Source organism: Lynx rufus, unplaced genomic scaffold (assembly GCF_022079265.1).
Source record: "Lynx rufus isolate CCGP_SWC_20201006 ecotype Redwood Valley unplaced genomic scaffold, mLynRuf1.p SCAF_24, whole genome shotgun sequence".
NCBI classification, from domain to species: domain Eukaryota; kingdom Metazoa; phylum Chordata; class Mammalia; order Carnivora; family Felidae; genus Lynx; species Lynx rufus.
This window is the reverse complement of record NW_025814839.1, coordinates 6,632,326-6,649,798: the sequence shown is the minus strand read 5'-3', so window position 1 is coordinate 6,649,798 and position 17,473 is coordinate 6,632,326. Positions and strand designations below refer to the sequence as shown.

The following is a 17,473-nucleotide window of genomic DNA, read 5'->3' as shown; positions in this document are numbered from 1 at the left end:
AAGTGAGTCTTCCAGGTTGAGGGGGGTTTTGTCATTGAACCAGAACTAGAAAGGAAAATTAAAGTTAGCAGCAGCTTTCTGCCTAGAACAGGAACTGCCATTTTGACCTGGGGTTCCAAATTCTTTAGGCACATTGGGCTAAGCAAGTGGCCGCTTTAGCAGGTCGCCAAACAAAACCAGGAAGTGGTAAGTAGGTGGGAAGGGACCTGACGCTCTCCAAGAAAAAGAAGGATTCCCCGGCAATGTCAAGGCTACCGACCTCTACGGACCACAATTTGAGCGGTGAGGCGGTGTTTTCATCTAGGTTGTGTTTGACAGCTCAGAAACCCAGGACCCATGGGGCACCTGGGTGGCTCAGTCGGTTAAGCATCGTACTCTCGACTTCAGCTCAGGTCATGATCCCAGGGTCGTGGGATCGAGCCCCACATTGAGCTCAGCGCTGAGTGTAGACCCTGCTTGGGAATCACTCTCTCCCTCTCTCTCTCTCTCTCTCTCTCTCTCTCTCTCTGTCCCTCCCCCACCACTCTCTCTCAAATAACATTTTAAAAATTAAAAAAAAAAAGAAGAAGAAGCCCAAGGCCCAGGCAGTAAGGGGGTTTCCATATGGTCATAACTAACACACGTCCAAGGTAGGACATGGGTCCAACCCATGTTCCACTGAAGTATGCCACCTTCTCAAGACAACACATTTTCTCCAAATACTGAGATGTGTGCCCTGAAATCTACACTGGAGGCTGTTTGACTTGCCTTATTAATTGCTTGATTTCTTTTTTTTTTTTTTCATTTCTTCCAAGCCAAGAAGCCCATATCACTTTTCGTGAGGACATTATAACTCGAATCAGAGATTGTTAGCCTTGGAGGTGAATTTCTGTTTCAACCGCCTCTGTAACAATAACGTTTGCTGTGTACCAAGCACTTACTAGGTATCACGTGCACTGTTCTGAGGACTTTACCCTTTTTTATTTCATATGGTGGCCTTGTCCACAGTGTTGCCCAGAATGTTAACCCCACAATACCCTCCATGAGTTACAAAGTCTATGATCCCAAAGAATTTGCAGAAATGTGAACTTCTGGATCCTTCTCAGGGAGAAGAAAAAATCAAAATGCACATAAGGGCATGATAGACCCTGGGAAGTCCTGCAGTTACAAAAACCACTGCATTTTTTTAAACAGGGTGTCTCCCAAACATCTCTGTCCACGGAATCCTTATTTCCTGAGATCCGATTAGCATCCTGGCCCCATTCTGATCGCCGAGAAAGCTCGGTCTCCTATTAATATTCCCTGGAAGATGTGATTAAGACAGAGAAAGCCTCCAGCATCTCAGAAAGAGTTTTCAACAATGGGAATGCTTAACGAAGAGCTCCTTAACGCTTTCTTAACCGGAAAAACGGGGGGTGGCGAATTACCCGCTTTGGGAAGAGATTTAAGCTTTTCTAAATGAAGTTCACAAGTGGCTATGCGGCATATCTTCAGAGACATCTCTAGCTCCCCGCCCTCACCGCAGTCTGCCTCGGTGGCCTGATAATAGATATTTAAACAACTGCAAAAGTGAAGGTTGACCCTGAGCGTCCTTCCCATCCCTCCCCAAGTCCGCTGGAGACATTATCTGCAAGGAGTAAACAGGCCCATCCCTGAAGTCTCGGCCACCCCCGTGTGATATCAAACAGCTGCCCAGAGCCCCCCTCTGCAGGCCAACCCTCGGCCTGCTGCACCCGCTTCGCACAGTAGGACTTCCTGGCGGCGACTTCTCTTTGAAGTTCAAGTGAGCACCATGTACGGTATGTGTGGGAAGAAAGACCGAGACTCATCCTTCACGGAGCCATCTTTCCCACAAGAACTGAATCTTTGGGGCAGAGGAGGTATGATTTAGCACCTACATAATAAAAACAATAGCAATGGTAACCCACGCGATATTTATAAAGCGCTTCCCGATGTCGAACGCGGCACCAACCCTGTCCTGTCCTTGGGGCTACAAGGTAGGAACCGTAATGGCTCCCCTTTTACAGATGGGGAGACTGGGGCGAAGGGAGGGTAAGCGACTTGCCCAAAGTCACGACGCAGCGGCGCGATGGAGTTAGGTTTTAGTTGGTTCGGGACCGACGTCTCAGCTGTAAGTGGGGCGAGAGCAGGGTTCTTTGACAACCACGGGGGAAAGACTGGGTTGTCCAAGAGTTGTCTTTACCCTGGACAGAGTAAGGGGCAGTTATGAACCCAAAGGCCAGGCTCTGCAGGTGTAGCAGCGAAGGGCAGGACCTGCAAGATGGTGCAGGAGCTCCCGGAAACAGCACCGAAGGAGCCAGAAGCATTCTCCGTGTGTCGTCGACGCAGCGACACATCCTCCCTGAATACCAACTATGCGCTACATGAATTCGTGGGTGCCGTCCTGCTCTCCCAAACATGTTCGTTGCACAAGACAAAAATTTTGAAAGAACTTGCCAGCCACCAAGATGATGTGGGGCAGGGGCTGCGGGGGCAGAGGGAGGGGAGGGCGCTCCAGTGACTCCGATGGTGATGCCAAATCCAAGAAATGCCTCCACCTGGGAGTTTTCTCCAGATTAACATTCCAGCAAAGCTCTTCTTGGGTGAGAGTCTGACCCTGTTCTCCCCAGAGCCTAGCGGTCTCCACATCCTAAATTCATCTCACTCAATTCCGAATATCCGGAGGGGCTGCTGAAGAGAGCCCTTAAGAGATCACATGATCGAGGTTCCCATCCCAGCTCTCCCAACAGCCCCAGAATGCCTTGGGCAAGTTACTTACCTCTGAGCCTCAGCTTACTGATCTGTAAAATGGGGACAAAGCAGAACACGCCCCCCCCCCAGGGTGGCTCTGAAGACGAAATGGGCATGTCTGCCCGAGGAGCCCCCTATAAGAACACGTTGCTGTTATTTACCCCCCGTCCCCCCCGTGAAACTAACTTGTCCATAGGTGAAGATTTTCTGTGAATGGGGAGAAAAGGAGACAAAAGGAAACCACATGGAATAAAAAGATGAAAAGAAGCCAGGAGAGGAAAGGAGCAACCCACCCCCTGGAGGCTTTGGGGGCTGCTTCAAAACAGACACAGAGTGAAAATCTGCAAGGAAATGGAGCATCACAGTCCCCTAGCCGCTTCCCTCGGACCCTGGGCTTCCTCCTTCCCCCTCCTAACAACCATAGAAAAGCCATTTCTGGGCTGATGGTGCCCAAGAAGGGGCACTGGATGGAGAGTCAAAGACCTTGGGTAAGTTTTCTTTCCTCTGCAAGTTTCCTTAACTGAGAGACTGTTAAAAGAAGTAAGAGGAGAAAGGAAGAAGGGGAGAGGAGGAAGAAGAAGGAGGAAAAGAGATGGGAGGAAGGGTAGAAGAAAATAAGGGAGAGAAACCAAAGGAGGGAGGGAGGGGAAGGGAAGGGAGAGAGGCAGGGATGAGGAGGGAGATAAGGAAAAGGGAGGGGGTAGGGGAGGGAGGGAGAGAGGGAGGGAGGGGCCAAGGAGGGAGGAAGGAAAGGTTGATCTACAAACTGTGTTGACCCTGAAACATTCAAGAAAGGGTCAGGCCACCCAGTCCCGGCCCCCCGACCATTGCTTTAACCAGAGCTTCCCCCTTTCCCTCTGATTAATGCATTCAAATCCATGCAAATCATATTATTAGAGAACAAAAATTTCCTCCAAGAAACAAATAAACAGCAGGACAACAACATGACAACTTGGAAGCTCCCTGACTCGGTCTTTCGGGGCTTCTTTTGATTCCACACAGGGTGCATCGTGGTTAGAAGAACAAGCTTAGGAACCAGACAGACGTGGGTTCAAATCTGGGTGCAGCCGCTGAGAAGCAGGCTGACCTCGGCCAAGTCACCAACTTCACCAAATCCAGTTTTCACGTCCCCAGCAGGGGAAGAGTAAGGCTACTCACTCCCGGGACTGCAGGGGGATGCGACTGAGGTAGCCCTGGGGAAGCACTAAGCACAGCACTTAGCACATGACAGGTGCTCTGTAAGCGACGGCTGCTGTAACTGGTAGGACGTTTCATACCTATGCCCAGTGCGTGGGGTAAAAAAGATTACACACACACACACACACACACACACACACACACACACATACATTCTTCCCAACTGGGCGCAAGGTCCCCCGGGGCCACCTGCCTGCAAAGCTGGCACACACAGGCACGGGACTTTGCCCCGAGGGAGGTGCTGGCCGGAAGACCACCCACTAGGAACCAAGCTTCTCCTCAATGTGCCGCGTTGGTCCACCGCCGACTTTGGCCCGCTTCTCTCTTTTCTTAGACGCCGTGCGCTCTCTCGTCGTACATGAAAGCGAAAAGATGTGATCCAGCATGCAAGTTTGAAATCCTCTAGAGGATTTCAAATCACCTCCCTAACCGGAGGGTCCTCTGCTTGACGTGAGGATGGGGTCCTGGAGCCCTTTCCCACCGTTGTTGAAGTCAGTACAGGGGACCAACGTGCCGGAGTCCAGACAGGAAGAGGCTGAGGGAGGGAGGGACTTATCCAGGGTCCCATAAGAAGTTAGTCGAATATTCCCAAGCTGGTCACGCAGGCCACTCTAACCCTCAGCACGGATCAGCCGCTGCGAGCCAAGCCAAGTACCCCCTCCACCGCCCAACTCCCCAGAGAGCCCCGTTCTCCTAGTCCAGACCGCTCTGGTGCCATGTTCTCAGGGCCCGCCCTCCAGCCACCTGCTCTGGGAAGCCAAGGTGTTCCCCAAAGCTAGACATTTAAAACAATCTCTAAGGGTGAATATCTGAATTAACTTATGGAAACATTTCCCAAGGGGACTGCCATCTAGAACGGAAAGAAGAGAGAAGGCGATCCTGGTGGAGGAGATGGGTGGGAGGACACTCCAGGAAAGCCCGGAGGAGGGAGGAGCCCCACAGGGAAGGGGGTCCTGAGGTCAGAAGAAGGGACGGGCATCAGCCCGGCAGAGTAGCTAAAGCCAGAACCGAGGCCGACAAAGCCGGCGGTAGACGGTCCTCAGCACTCTGTGACCGCGCAGGCCTTTGCCTCCCATACAACCTGCACAGGCCGATACCCTGCTTCAGGCTATAGTGTAAATGTCTGCTTGCCTGTCTCCCCACTTACCAAGTTGAGAGTTCCCCAGAGCAGGCGCCGAAGCCACTAGCTCGTGGCCTGGCGGCATTGATTACGACCACAGCCGCCAGGACTGACATCTCCAAAGAGGCACCTCCCTAAATCCATTTACTAGGAAGGCACTCGCTGAGACCTGCTAGGGGTTGAGTGATGGCCTCCCAAGAAAAGGATATGGAAGGGTCTAGTCGCTGTGAGGACGACCTCATTTGGAGGCACGGTCTCCGCCGACGTGGTCTAGTTAACACGAGGCCGTGCGGGGGTGGGATCAGCTCTGATGCAATATGACTGAAAGACAGACAGACAGACTCAGGGGAGAAGACCGTGCCAAGCCGGAGGCAAGAGGCTGGAGCCATGCAGCCAAGTGCCGAGCATCGCCGGCCCGGCAGAGGCTGGAAGAGGCAAGGAAGGATGGTCCTGCAGACGCCGTGATGTCAGCCTGCGGCCTCCAGAACCGGGAGGATACATTTCCGTTGTTTGGACCCCCCTAGGTTGTGGTTCTGTGGCACGGCAGCCCCAGAAAACTAACACGAGCCCCGAACTTTGAAAAGGAACTTCAGGTTCATTTCTAGCCCAGCATTGCCGTTCTGTGGAGGAAAACACAGAGGAGGCCCAGAGAAAGGAAGGCACGCGCCCAAGGTCACCAAGGCTACGCGTGCCCACGCCTGGCCTCATCTCCCAGCCCGGGGCTTGGAAGATGCTGGCTTTTTCTTGTCGTCACCAGGCCCCCGTCCATCTCAGTGCCATTATCATTTATTATTTCTGCAGGAAGGGAGAGGCTCGGGAGCCTGCGCGGTTTCCAGCTCGGCCGGCGGTCTGTGTTTGCTGGCTTTGCATGAAAAGGGCAAGGCTGTTGGCTCTGCGGGGCTCACGGGCAGACTGGGGGGTGTGATGTGAGTCGTAAGTACAGTGACACACTGCTCCGGGGATGGCCTGGGCACGGTCTAGCCAAGCGGACCAGAAAACCACAGCGTGTCGGGGGCGCCTGTAAGCGCCGTGTGGTTTCCTAATGCAGCGATCCGCCCTCTCCGCCGGGGTGCTTGTGGGTCCGGGGGGACTTTCTAAGCATCCGTACCATTCCTTGAAGGGGAGGGAGGGTTTCTGCTTAACGGCCTCAAAGATTCCACTTTAGGACACATAATCGCGGCCTTTCAGGCCAGCTGTGCTCCAAAGGTGCATCCTTTTCGATGGTGCCCAAAGAGCATCCGGACAACGGTGACAACAGGAGGCAGAAGCAATCAGAGCTGAGTCAGGCAGCAGCTAGGGACCGGAACCGGCGTGGACGGGACAAGAGCCACGAGTCAGCCCCTCGGAGAGAGCCTTGCTGGGGCGTGGGCTCACCGGCGAAGTGCCCACAACGGCTCCCCTCGCCTCCAGCCACGATGCCGACCTAAGGAGACAGCATGAACCTCGGGCCTGCCCCTGTCGCCTGGTTCGAGGCATCGGGACACTGCTCCAATCCGGGCCAACTCGGGGGGAGCCCCGGCAGGCCAAAGGAATACGGCACGCTGAGGCCGGCCTTGACTTTGAAGCCAAGGGGAGCCAACTTTCCATCCCGGCTCAGTCGCTAATTGGCCGGGGGACAGAGTCGGTTCACCCCTCTGAACGCCCAATTCTTTGTCTGCGAAATGGGTGAGCGATACCTTCCGGGAGGCGTTGGGACGTGTAGACCAAAAGCTTTACTGTGCATCCCGAAGTCAGATGACGAGTAGATACGGACTCTGGCTAGCTCACTTGCCAGGTGGGGAGCCCTGGGGAAGACCCCAACCTGTCTGTGGCTCGGTCTTCTCATCCCTAGCATAGACCGTAGTGGACGCTGTAGGGTCAAGCCCGTGCCTTTGGGCACCATTCCCATGCAGGCTAACCCAATGGCTTCCAACTGAACACCTATGGTTCTTCGCCTGAGGGATGTCTTTAGCCCTCAGGATCCACTTGGCCGGCTCACGGGGCAGGCTGGGAATGCTAGGTTAGGGTAAGGCTCCTGGAGGAGCCCCCTCATGATGGACTAGGGCTGACACATAAGGGCCCCAACTTCCTCCCCCTCTGGTGAGACAACGCTGGGGCACGTTCTATGCATTCTTCCTGAAGATTCCTCTGGGGACTTCCCTCCAGTTGCCCACGGTTGGGATCCGGATATTATGGGGCCAGGGCTGTGGCTCGACCAGTTTGCTTCCTTTCCAGTGTTGCTTTCTCACTTCCTGGTGATCCTTCCAGATGCCTCACAGATGAACCACTTGCACCCCGACTTCATCCAGCGTTCGCTCCTGTGGGATCCATCACGGCCACTGCGCACCCCGGAGAGTTAATATAAGGATCAAATGAATGAATCGATATAAAGTTCTCAGGACGGCATCTTCCGCACAGTCAGGTCGCGATAAGATCGGTTTGACTGTCACGAGGCCTGACATGGGCTGGCACACGGCACGTATAAGGCAGCTCAGCACGGTGTCGAGGGCACAGAATAAGCCACGGCTGTGTCATCTATCAGATGTGGAAACTGAGGCTCGGAAGGCTGAAATCACTTGCCCTGGGGTTGTATCCAGTAATGGGTGGAGTTCGAATGAAAAACCCGGATTGGTCCTGCCCCTCATGACCTCTTTATAGGGGGAAAGAGAGGGGCCCAAACCACGGCCCTTAGGGCAAAGCGGTACATCCACCTCTGAGACTCCCTCTCCTTGGTCTGCTGAGAATCCGAGGCCCTGAAACAAAGAGAGCCTTGGAGCCTCCAGCCTTGCAGATAAGGGGCATGTAGAAACAAGGCTGTGTCTCCGAGTCTTGGCCATTGACCCTTCCCACAGCTATCCGTCATCTTGAACGGGGATTTTATGCACCCTATACGCCAATCAACTCCTCAATTACCTCTCGGGAGGAGGGAGAGGCCCAGTGGCATCTGATGTCACGTTTGATTTAGGGTAAGTCACACTTAAGAGGGCATCTGAGGTTAAAGAACAGGGAATTCTGGGCCTGTTTATAAATCAACAGGCTTGAGGTTTTCACTATTGCCCTTCTAGAGCATGGAGCTAACGTTATGACTCACTGGATCATAAAAGAGATCAAATAGCTTCTTGCTAATAATTCTTTCCCTGACCCATTCTCTGGCACATTCGGTTTGTAAACAGAGTTTTAATGGCATCCCTTGGACATAATAACATCATTTCTTTATAGCACCTTGGCCACCTAGTCACTCTTGGTTATAACCGGGTTTACATTTAAACCTCCCTCATTTGTGGGAGCTAATGTTGTTTGGTGTTTTAAGAACTACTTAAGGCCAGGGATACTGCCCTTGGAAAGGGTCGAACCAGCCCCTTTCAGAACACAGCCCTCGGGTGAGTCTGGCCCCAAAGCCACCGTCCCTCCCCACAACCCACCCCCAGGACCCTGACCTCTGAGATGCCCGATTCCTGCCCCCAGTCCGGTTCTGCAGCGAAACTCGGTCCCGCCAGGGTCCTGGGTGACCCCGAGATTGGTCTCCGCAAGTGTCGGGAATGTCAAACGAGCTCTTGGTGCCACATATTGTTTTATGGGTAAGACAGGATTGCTCATTAACTAACCATCACGCAGAGATGCTCTGGGTTTGGAGACACTAAAAGAACGGCTTGGTGACGGCAGAGCAGAGTAGAAAAAGAACGAGAAGATGGAAAATTAAAGGGATGGAAAATACCCTGGAGGACAGGGTTTCCTAAACTTTTATCCCTTTGGTACCACGCTACGCTTAAGCCAGATCTCAGTGCTCCTCATTCTTATTTACTTGGTGCCCCTTTTGTTCATTTGCTTGTTGAAATTAACTCACTGGGAACACTTTTAAACGCTTGCCGTAAATAAGGGGCAACCATAAAAATCACTACAGGTCCACAATCCGTAATCCAACAGCCCAGAGCCAGACGTGTTTCAGAATTCAGAAACTTCCAGACTTTGGAAACGGAACGCGGTACACACACCCCCCCCAGGACTGCATCCAGGATTAAACGCATTCATACTTCTGCAGCTTAACACTCACATTAATTTGGGTTTAAAAAAGGCTATCAATAATCTCATGGCTGCTTGGGTTCATTATGGCCATCACATGATGTATGAAAAAACAATCTAGTCTCAGAGAATTATGGATTTTGGAATTTCACATAAGGGATTATAAACCTGTAAAGTGGGGGCAAAGCAGTAGGACTGCGGTCCAGCTGGCCACGTCTAAAGAAATGAGCCAGGGATGAGCATGTTAGAACATTCTAGAACCAACCAGTGCCTGTCTTCCAGATGTACCCGGAAGCGGTGAGACAGAAACAGAAAGGCAGGAACTTGCTCAGGATGGATTTCGATGCTGTTTGATGCCGGGGAGGGACCGTCCCATCACGTCCAGGAACGTCAGCAGCACTTACGGCACAAGATGGGGCCATGCCTGCCTATGGGACAAGCTTAGTAGCACTAGCTAAATAAACATCATGGTATGAACGTTCCGACTAAAAGGGCCTTAACCAACCTTCTCTTCCAGGGGTCAACAGACTTTTTCTACAAAGGACCAGATAGCAAATGAAGCAGTTCTCAACTCTGCCCTTGCAATGCCAAAGCAACCACAGACGATCAGGAAGCCAATGGCTGCGGCTATGTGCTAATAAAACTTTATTTGCACACACAAGCTGTGGGCCATAGCTCATGGGACCCTACTCTCACCCAGCCTTTAAGTTAACACGAGAAAATAAACCCTAGAGGAGGAGTGATGTGCTCAAGGTGAACTGGGGGCTGGGCCAAAAACAGAAGCCAGCTCTCCCTTTTATGTTGAGAGGCTGGTAGTCAGAAGAAATAAAAGGAGAGGAAAATCTCAGCTGCTGTCTTCAACCCCGGGAATCATTTTAAGGGAAAGATTCTAAGAAGTCACTCCCCACATGCAAACAAGAAGCAGATTTAAAGTTGAAGACAAGACAGGTATGAACGGACATTTAGAAAAAACATACTCAGGGCCAAAGAGAAAACACATCAAAGGGCAGCTGAGCAAATCTGTGAACACTCCCTCTCAAGACATCTTGAGCAGGACGATTAAGCAATTGATCAAGCAGCCTAGAATTGTCCTACCCCGAGCAAAGGAGGTCTCAAGCTCCCTTTTGGCTCTGGACTAATCAGACCCATTGAGAGATGGGTAAAAACCAGAGGGAATTTAGCCTAAAATACCCCAGTTGGGAGGAGATCATTTCCCCACTCCATCCAATTCAACAAACAGGTGTTGAGCTCCAATGATGTCCCAGCCACTGGACTGTCCCTGTGGAAGATGCAAACATGTACGAAATATGGTCTCTCCCCATAAGAAATTTACAGTCAAGGAACAACAGGACCAGTTTTCATTCTCAGAGAATAAGGTTCTACAACCATAGAGAAAGCCTAGTTACGAAACTTTCTGAAGAGACAAGACACCCTTTGAAGGTGCCATGTTCCTGGCAAAAAAGAATGGAGACAGACAGAGGAAAGTGGGGGCAATCCAAGGTCACTCTCCGATCAGAACTACACGGGCAAACCAGATGTTGGTAACTTCAGTGGCTCCCCCTAAAGCATGGCCATGGCAGTGGTGAAGGATGCATTATAGAGCCTCTTCTCCTGGTGTCCCGACGCCCCACACCAAGAGGCGGTGGTGACAGACATGGGATTCTCTGCCATGTCAGTCCAAGAGGCCTCCATGAGAAAGATGAGTGAGGGGTACAGAGAGGGAGATAAGCAGATTGGCAGAACCAAAGGGGAAGAAGAAGAATAGACAAAGAGGAGGGGACAGGAAAAGAGGAAGGGGGAGAGGGAGATCAGAGGGGAACCCCGAGTGGAGAGAGAGGAAGCGCTGTGCAGAATGCTGCTGCTTTGGGAAGTCATCTACTCCCTTTGGGAAGGCCCTGGAGAGCATTAAGTGGGACAGCAGGTTGATCTGACTTGTCTCATAAGACCTCTCTGTCTTCTCCAGAGAAGGAGGCAGAACATGGCCAAGCGAGAACACCCAGGGAGCTGTTGCCATCGTCCTGAGAGAGAGACGGTGGGTTCATCCAGGGCAAGGCAGATGGAGATAGAAGAGAGTGGACAGAATCCAGGAAGCACGAGAAAGTCTATCCTTGGACAGTGACGGGCCACAGGGGTCAAAAATGAGGTCAGGCTTGTGTCCGTGCTTCTAGATCTGGGAACTTGATGTCTGCTGGGATGGGAAGTGCAAGGAACAAAGCCGGACTCTTTAGAAGCAAAAGGAATCCCAGGAGCAGCCTCGGAAGTAGAGGAAGACACTTTAAGATGCGCCAATTCACGAGGCGCCTGGGTGGCCCAGTCGGTTGAGCGTCCGACTCTCGATTTCGGCTCAGGTCATGATCCCAGGGTTGCAGGATCAGGTCCCACATCAGGCTCTGCACTAAGCATGGAACCTGCTTAAGACTCTCCCTCTCTGTCTCCCTTTCTCTCTCTCAAATTGAAAGGAGGAGGAGGAGGAGGGGAAAAGCACCAATGAATGAAATCTTCCCCCAAATCCTGCACGGTCAGCACTGCCTGTGACATTTGTCCTCTTTCAGAAAGGCATAAATGGAAAGACACACGTATCTCATGCCTTCCTCCTGGGGTACCACATATGGAAAGGAGGGAGGCTGTGATCTGGTCCCGGCTGTAAATGAATCCCACATCTCTTGGGCCACCAGATGGTAAACACCTGGTCCCTAGTTCTAAGGCCTGGCCTTACCAACAGGTGAGATCCCTGAAAATAGGATCTAGAGGGGTCCCCCCTTTTATCACGCCAGGAAGAGGAAAAAGAGACGCTGTGTTCAGGCTGCTGTGTACTGCAGCACCTGGCTGGCATTTGGGAAGATCAATCCTTCTGGAGGGAAATGAGGCAGGACAGCCAAGTTCCTAGGATTATATCCCTCGCACCTGGGAGCCTTCTGCCAAATGACCCCAGGGAAGAGTCAGTCCAATGAAAGACAGGTTCCTTCTCCAAGTAAAACTTGCTTCTGGGGCACCACGAGTCCCCTGGAGGCTGAGAGGAGTCACTCTTGAGGAGGCAGAAGCAGGGAGAGGAAACCCAACGTAACAAGGTTAATAACAGCTCACCGCGACGGCACCTTTCATCTGGAGATCTCAAAGCCGTTTACCACCACCCAATTAATTCTCTCAACACCCACTACACCACCAGCCCCCAAAGCAGATGTCATTATCATTCCTTTATGAGCAAGGCAACTGACAGGTTAGTTGGCTGGTTCAAAGCCACAAAACAGTTGTAAGGCAGAAGCCAAATTTGGGATGATTGCCCTCCTCTAATCACAAGGAGCTGGAGAGAAAAGATTCATTTGTAGGAGGGCTCTGATGATTACTCTTACTCATTCATTCATTTATTCATTCATTCATTATTCATCTGTCCGTCCATCCATCCACCCATCCATCCATCTCCATTCATTCATTCATTCATTCATCCATCCATCCATCCTTCTATCCATCCATTCACTCATCCATCCACCCATCTCCACTCATTCATTCATTCATCCATCCATCCATCCATCCATCCTTCTATCCATCCATTCACTCATCCATCCATCCATCCATCTCCATTCATTCATTCATTCATTCATCCATCCATCCTTCTATCCATCCAGTCATCAATCCATCCATCTCCATTCATTCATTCATCCATCCATCCATCCATCCTTCTATCCATCCATTCACTCATCCATTCATCCATCCATCTCCATTCATTCATTCATCCATCCATCCATCCATCCTTCTATCCATCCATTCACTCATCCATTCATCCATCCATCTCCATTCATTCATTCATCCATCCATCCATCCATCCATCCTTCTATCCATCCATTCACTCATCCATCCATCCATCCATCTCCATTCATTCATTCATTCATCCATCCATCCATCCTTCTATCCATCCATTCACTCATCCATCCACCCATCTCCACTCATTCATTCATTCATCCATCCATCCATCCATCCTTCTATCCATCCACTCATCCATCCATCCATCCATCTCCATTCATTCATTCATTCATCCATCCATCCATCCTTCTATCCATCCATTCACTCATCCATCCACTCATCTCCACTCATTCATTCATTCATCCATCCATCCATCCATCCTTCTATCCATCCACTCATCCATCCACCCATCCATCTCCATTCATTCATTCATTCATCCATCCATCCATCCATCCTTCTATCCATCCATTCACTCATCCATTCATCCATCCATCTCCATTCATTCATTCATCCATCCATCCATCCATCCTTCTATCCATCCATTCACTCATCCATCCATCCATCCATCTCCATTCATTCATTCATTCATCCATCCATCCATCCTTCTATCCATCCATTCACTCATCCATTCATCCATCCATCTCCATTCATTCATTCATCCATCCATCCATCCATCCTTCTATCCATCCATTCACTCATCCATCCATCCATCCATCTCCATTCATCCATCCATCCATCCATCCTTCTATCCATCCATTCACTCCTCCATCCATCCATCTCCGTTCATTTATTTATTCATTTAGCATGCATTAATTGACATCCTGCCAGGCACAGGCACTGCGCAAAGTGCTGGGGATTCAAACCACGACCAAGACAAGGTCCTCGCCACCCATCTGGTGACTCTCCAAACCACTTTCTTCTCCATTACTGGAGGACTTTGCAGTTTACAAATACGTTATCTTTTATAGATTCCATGAAATGGAGGGGGGTTATTCCTCTCTGATAGCTGAAGAAAGACTTGGGCACCAGGCCACATCACAGAACTAAGGTCTGGATCCACTTTGCAGCATCCTTCCTGAGCCGGTCTTCCGAGCTCCAGGGAAAATCCCTCCAGCGTCCTGATCGGGTGAAAGGCTTTGCAAATCCTCATCCAGCAGCAAAGCATCTCCATCAATGACCTCTGAGCTGGCTAATGAAATAGCCGGACGGATGAAGATACCGGAGTGGGTTTTCATGGGAGCATGAAAGTAAAACTTCAGTTATACCAGAAAGACAGCAAGTCTGATGGAGTGAACCGAGGTAGACAGAGGCGTGTGTTGCACTGTCAAGTAAGGCAGGAGGGCAGATGAAGTCACGAGCTGAATCGGAAACTAGTCTTGTTTCTAATTTTGTCTCTCCTCCGATAGGAGTCAGTGATGATGGCCCCTTTATCTAAGATGCCTACCATCTTTCATAGGTGGGCCTCTTTTCCTCTGTCACTATTAAAGGACCCCAAGACTGTAAATGACACAAGGGGCTTCCTGTTCACTCCAGCACTGCGTGCCAGTGAAGAGCAGGGAAGGCGTCTCCTGATGACATTTTAACTGTTCAGCAAATCGTGCATCCAAAGGCGGCCATGACAACCTTCTCTGGGGAGACTGTGAGCTCCCTGGGGATGCAGCCATCTCGGTCTTACTTAGCAAACACGTTCTTTTTTTCAATATTTTTTCATTTTTGTCAATGTTTATTTTTCAGAGACAGAGAGAAGAGAGACAGCGCATGAGTTGGGGTGGGGGGAGCGGGGATGGAGAGGAAGAGACACAGAATCCGAAGCAGGCTCCAGGCTCCGAGCCGTCATCACCGAGCCGACATGGGGCTTGAACTCACGAACCGCAAGAACGTGATCTGAGACGAAATTGAACGCTTCGCCGACTGAGCCACCCAGGCGCCCCTAAGCAAACAGGTTCGAGTACGGTGCCTGTCACATTGGTGGAGGCACTCCACCAATATTTGTTGAGGGGAATTAGAGTCATGCATGCAAAGTCCAAATTCTCCGGGGAAAAAGGAACGCGTCTAGTGTCAGTGTCTTCATTAATGTAAGGAGTAGAGCATCCAAGAAAACTAGCAGGCTTATGCTAACCAATCAACCCATTCCCTTCCCTTAAGGAATTATAACCAGGAAGGCACTTGGTGCACAGGAGATAAGGCAAGGAGGTGCAGGTTGGGTGAAAATCGATGGCACTTGGCAGCTCCCTCCACTACAGGGAGAAATACACTACGTGAACTTGAATGACCCAGCCAGTTGGCTTGTCATTCCTCTAGGCATGCTGGAGACACCATTCATTTATTCCTCCATCCATCCAACACTGATACATACACTCCTCCTCAGATACCACGTTTCCTATGTTAATATGGACCATCTATCTTCATTCAAGTTTTAAGAAAAAAAAAAAAACAAGATCCATGTCCTACTTTTCTAGGTACTCAGTGAGCATAGAACTATGGGCAGAAGAGAAACATTCCGAACAAATCCTCATGAAGTTTAAAACACGCATCAACAGAGCAACTAAAGCGCAGCAGTTTCTATGGGGCTAGACTGTGTCATGATAGAAAAATAAATGCAGAGAGATAATCGGCTCCTGAAAAACACTACCAAAGTCACGGGACAAAAGTTAACATCAACAGCAATAAATACATACCCTTGATGAGGTGTAATGAGCACGGCAACTAGCCTCTTACGTGGCCTTTCTGCCCCAAACCCATAACCCCAGTCTAATCATAAGAAAATCATTTGAGATTCTCAACTGAGAGATATTCTCCAAACCCCAATTGAGGGAGAGTCTACAAAATCCCTGACTAGCGATCCCTTAAACTGATAAGAACAGATACTACATTTGATCTTGGCCAAAAGGCCGAGAAACGATGGACTAGCCCTCCTTTAAAACCATCAAGGTCATCCAAAAGAAGAGAAGTGTGGAAGACTGTCAATGGGCCTAGGGAGACATGACAACTAAACGTAATGTGTTGCCCCGGAGTTGACCCTGGGACAGGAAATGGGCGTTAAGAAAAATCAGTGAATCTGAATAAAGTGTGGACCTCAGTGATGATGATACACCCATAATGGTTCACGGACTACAAGAAAGGTACTATATCAACATGATGGAATATTATGAGAAAGTGGGCATGGGATATATGGCAACCCTCCATTCACAATTATCTGTTAATCTAAAACTAGTCTAGGGACGCCTGGGTGGCTCAGTCGGTTGAGCGTCTGACGCTTGATTTCGGCTCAGGTCATGATCTCACAGTTCATGGGTTCGAGCCCCACATCGGGCTCTGTGCACTGACCAGCACGGAGCCTGCTTGGGATTCTCTGTTTGTTTCCCTCTCTCTCTGCCCCTCCCTACTCATGCTCTGTCTCTCTCAAAGTAAATAAACTTTAAAAACAGTAAGTAAATTGGGGCGCCTGGGTGTCTCAGTCGGTTGAGCGTCCAACTTCGGCTCAGATCATGATCTCACGGTTTGTGAGTTCAAGCCCCACATGGGGCTCTGTGCTGACAGCTCGGAGCCTGCTTGAGATTCTCACTCTCCCCCTCTCTCTCTCTCTTTCTGCCCCTCCCCCCACTCGTGTGCTCTCTCTCTCCCTCTCTCAAGATACATAACTTAAACAAAAAAATAAATAAAACTGTTCTAAAATTAAAAGTCTATTTAAAAATAATCATCAGGGGGCGCCTGGGTGGCGCAGTCGGTTAAGCGTCCGACTTCAGCCAGGTCACGATCTCGCGGTCCGTGAGTTCGAGCCCCGCGTCAGGCTCTGGGCTGATGGCTCGGAGCCTGGAGCCTGTTTCCGATTCTGTGTCTCCCTCTCTCTCTGCCCCTCCCCCGTTCATGCTCTGTCTCTCTCTGTCCCAAAAATAAATAAAAAACGTTGAAAAAAAATTAAAAAAAAAATAAATAAAAATAATCATCAGGACAGCTGGGCGGCTCAGTCGGTTAAGTGTCTGACTTCGGCTCAGGTCATGATCTCACCGTTCATGAGTTCGAGCCCCGCATCAGGCTCTGTGCTGATGGCTCAGAGCCTGGAGCTTGCTTCGGATTCTGTGTCTCCCTCTCTCTGCTCCTCCCCTGCTCATGCTCTGTCTCTCTCTGTCTCTCAAAAATAAATAAACACTGAAAAAAAATTTTTGTAATAAATAAATAAATAAACGTTAAAAAAAAATAATCATCTGTGTAACTGGACAGCATGATGAAAAGAGAAGCAGAACGATGACAGGGATCTTTTATTATTTTCTTTTTTGGCTTTTTTAGTTCTTCTCCCACCGAGGTTGCACCTTTCTGAGATGGGGCGGGCACAACTGTGTAAAACCTATTCATCACCCATCTATTCCACTCAGAGGTAGCTATTAAATTCACCTGCTCCCCACTTGCTTGACTTCCAGGCTCGTGGGACGGCTAAAGACACAACCGTCACCATCTTTCCCCACAGAGGCTGAACCGTATTGGGGTCAAGCCATTCCACAGAGCCTCCACACATCCTGTATTCCCTTCCACGTACAGCCTTCAGCCCCAGCCAAGGGCCATGCATCCGCGGGATCACGTGGGAGGACAGACCACCAGCAAGAAATGAGGCGACGTTCCCGGGTAAAGCCACCGCAACCCATCCCCTCTGCTGTCACGGCTCAAGCCTGACGTTGGGGTATTGCCCGCCCT

At 50.3% G+C, this 17,473-nt stretch overlaps 1 pseudogene; it reads right to left on the bottom strand.

The window, feature by feature from the left end:
* Window positions 1-15,430: 15,430 nt before the first annotated feature.
* On the bottom strand, window positions 15,431-15,687 carry LOC124518570 (uncharacterized; annotated as a pseudogene).
* Window positions 15,688-17,473: the final 1,786 nt, after the last annotated feature.